The following is a 3,883-nucleotide window of genomic DNA, read 5'->3' as shown; positions in this document are numbered from 1 at the left end:
AAATCTTGTGAAGTAGAAACCACACATTATGTAAAAAGAAAAAGGTGCCTAATTCATTAATTTTCCGTCACCGGGGTCCTTGAAAATATAAAAGTGTGTGTTTTAAAAAATTATGGAAAGAGTTGTTCACAATATAGTCTCTTGTATTAACAATTATGATCTACATTGGGACCATGATTTGAGCAGTGGTAAATGCATGCCGCGTGCATGATGTTGATGTTAAAATCTGGTCGTCCCTCGTTAGAACAGAGGATTTGGTCTAATTGTGTTAGGGTTTTTTTAGCATACATTTTTCTGTAGTCCCCTATTTATAGCCCTGGTTCGTGTTACATAGATGGAAAATTCCCTACTGGGTAGGCGCTCATTACAACTATCTTATGAGATCCTCAGCCAAAGATCTCCGAACAAACTTTACAATAAATTTGAGCGGTTGAGATCTGAGAATACAGGAGTAGGCAACCAAGCTCGACCAGCTGAAGCCGACCTTTTGGTCTATGGTCTGATGCTGTCCTAAGGTCGACCTTATAGGGTGGGGTGTTTGGTTGGTGTCAAGCCTGCTTTCGATGCGTAGGTCAAACTTATCCATATAATAGTTGGTTGCCTGTAGAAAAAAGACCTTGGCGGCAATTTTGCTCCCAGTCGTGCCCAGGTCGCCGAGTTGCCGCGGAGGTCGTCCTCAGTCATCTGACCCGGGCTGTCAACCTAGGAATGTTGTTTTACTACGCTAGTCGCCTTAAGTCAGTCCATTTTTATCCATAACACATGGTGAGTTGGCCCTTATTATATTGCCGTTCAATTGTAGTTGGTTTTGGCGTTTTAGATGTTCGGTCTATTGACTTCTTTTTCTATTCATTTATGGGTATTCCCTATGACGTGAGTTTGCTACATTTAACAAACAGTTGCATACTCTAAGGTAAGTGGCGTGCATGCATGCCCGTCAATCTAAATTGTCCAAAGTGGTCCCTTCGTGAATGGTGCAATTTCTAATAGTTGCACTATCGAATGATCTTAACCTCTGATCTCGACAATTGAATTTTGATTGAATTGGATGGTTAGGATCGTCAGGCTGTGATGCTCATGTTTGGCATACACACGTTCATGGGCTGTTACAGTTCCGTAAATGATAAGTAATGATACTGTGAGACTGAGGTTTGGTAATTCCACACGTGTATGGAGTCCTACCCATCTACACACAATCACATGTGCTAATAACATGGAGCACGTACGTAGGATCTAAACTTTCCATCTGGTTGAAGGTAATGTCTAGATCTTAGCTCTAATTTGGCATTAGATTCATTGGGACCGAGCAATAGTCTGTGATGAACGGCTAAGAAAACCTTCTTCTAAGATCTTTATAGGAATTTTTTTACTCCAAAATGCCTTTCCCTGTAGTGCTTTTCTAGAGAAGAAATTACATTGGAATAAAATGGAAATTCAAGAATTGTGGAGCCCACATGGTACCATGCATCTCACACAAATGTTATCATTAGACGAAAAAAAAATATAGTTGGTCCAATCATAATATAGCCCTCCTTTCAAAATATCCTAATTCAAGTATAGTACATTTGATGGTGTGATCATCCTAATGTTTTGTTTGTGTTATCACCATGAAGGAGTGCATATGTTGGACAGGTTGAATGTTATATACATACCACATCGGCCCCACAAATCTCGGCTTTCATTAATTTTTAAAGAAAAATAACTAATGGTATTTTAATAATTTCATCCATCGTAGAGCACCTACGAATAATTTCTATCCATCCTGGCATTATTCGGTAAAATATAGATTTATTAAGAATTTTGTGGTAAAAGTTTCATTTTTATATACATTTATTTCTAAAGGAGTGCTTGCTTTGGGTTCTACACATTTCATTCAACTAAGAGATGAAACATTTCACTCCATCCATCCATTGGTTTTCTATGGCGCGGCCCACCTAAGGTTTCAATGGACGAATTTTAATCAAGAAGATCTAAACAATGTACTTGATATGCAGATGGAAATCTTAAATCTCATACACGTGTTGTATTCTGGCTGTTCACATGTGTGCATGTGTTGATGTCCCCCTTCTATAATGTAGGGAGAGGGACATGCAATCATAGGCATGTAATGCTAGAAATTCACGTGACATTTCTTGGGATGGACTCCTGTTAGTTTACTTCCACTTAAATGGGGGCGACTCCTCAACTGTATACTTTGGCATAGTTGAACACTTAGTCCACCGTCCAAATCGCTGACCCAATAGTAGACACCAAATTGCACTTAGAAAAAAAAAAAGAAGATAGGAAACATCTTATTTCAATCTTCGAATTTGGACCACTTACTATTGTATTTTAACCATTGACTTGATAGACATCAATTGAATGGTTAGGATTGCTTGATGTGTGATCTTAAAGATGAGATCTATCTGTGAATAACGTATCTTACAAGTTGGATGGTTAGGATTGTTATAAATGAGCACCATAAGGGAGGAAGATGAATCACCACTATTTTAAAAATGGTGGCGAACTAGCATATGAGCTTGGATCTTTGTAACACGTGGTGCATGCGATGTGCATTGATGCGTACAGTGCATCTAGATGCTCGCGAAATCGGCAGCTGAGTATGCAGGAACGTACACATGATTTTTGTAAGCTTTGGAGCATGGCATATGGTACATGCACTAATGGGTCTTATGCATTCAGACATCATTTATGCGTGTGATAAATGCTCACCTCTTCGGCTAACTCGTGCCGTGGCAATCCTACAATGTAGACACTTTATTTTACCTCAGGTTGAAAAGTTTGATTTAACATAAACTGTAATTTTTTTCTCTTTAACTCTAACTGATATCTCAATTCATACTTTTAACCCTAAGTTAGATCTTAATCTATAACCTAAACTCTCATCCAGATCCTAATTCAAATCCAAGAATCATAGAAATCAATTCTAAAATGAGTTCGCATTCAAACTTTAAGAAAAACCTAACCCATAAAGTCAATTATTGAATTAATTTGCTAAGTCAACACATTCAATCAGCCCACATAACTTACTCAATCAACTCACTTTGTCAAACTAAGTTCATAACTCATTTTGACCTAAGATCATACCAAAACCTAATTCAGAGGGAATGGAAGACAACAAAGTAGTTTTGGAAGACCAAAGTTGTTCACGTGCACAGGAGTAACCTCCATCCGAAGTTGAAGTAAAAAAGGAAGGACGAGTGACACTTACGGTGCTGCTCGTCACGTGGCACTGGCCATATTTTAGTTAGTTGTCCACTCGTGCACTGTTACCCTCCCTACCTATTTCATGCATGTATAAATCAACATTGAGATCTTGCCACATACCTATCTCATCCAAACCCTTTTTAACTTTAAGCCTTGCAGGAATTATCACAAAACCGAGATGGAGGGTTATAAATACCCCCTTCCTTTCACATTTCAAGCATTCCTCAATCCCATAATTATACATAACAATTCACAAGCATTCACAATCAAGCTTCCATCCCACCAAGTAGAGTGAGAGAAGAAGTGAGCCTAGCCTAGGTCCAGCCTTAACACTAGACTTTTGAGCCTGATCAAAGTTCAATCCTAAACACTTGATATGATCTTTTCAACCTAACTATTTCAATCAAGCTTCATCTAGCCATAGCATTTGCACAATGTAACATTCATCTTATCATTCAACACATTTTGCACCAAATTGGCTTAAAGGTATGCTATGAGGCTTGCCAATTAGATTGGATCTTGTCTAATAGAAAACTTGTCAATTACTCAACGTTTTGTCATAAGTATTGCATACATTTATATACAAGAATTGAATCATAACCCTCAAGAACAGTCAGATCCTATGAAGTAGAGACATATATGAATAGAGTGGGTGCCTAAAACTTTCAATCTTTGT

This window comes from Magnolia sinica, chromosome 12, assembly GCF_029962835.1.
Source record: "Magnolia sinica isolate HGM2019 chromosome 12, MsV1, whole genome shotgun sequence".
Classification (NCBI taxonomy): Eukaryota; Viridiplantae; Streptophyta; class Magnoliopsida; order Magnoliales; family Magnoliaceae; genus Magnolia; species Magnolia sinica.
This window is presented reverse-complemented; position numbering follows the sequence as displayed.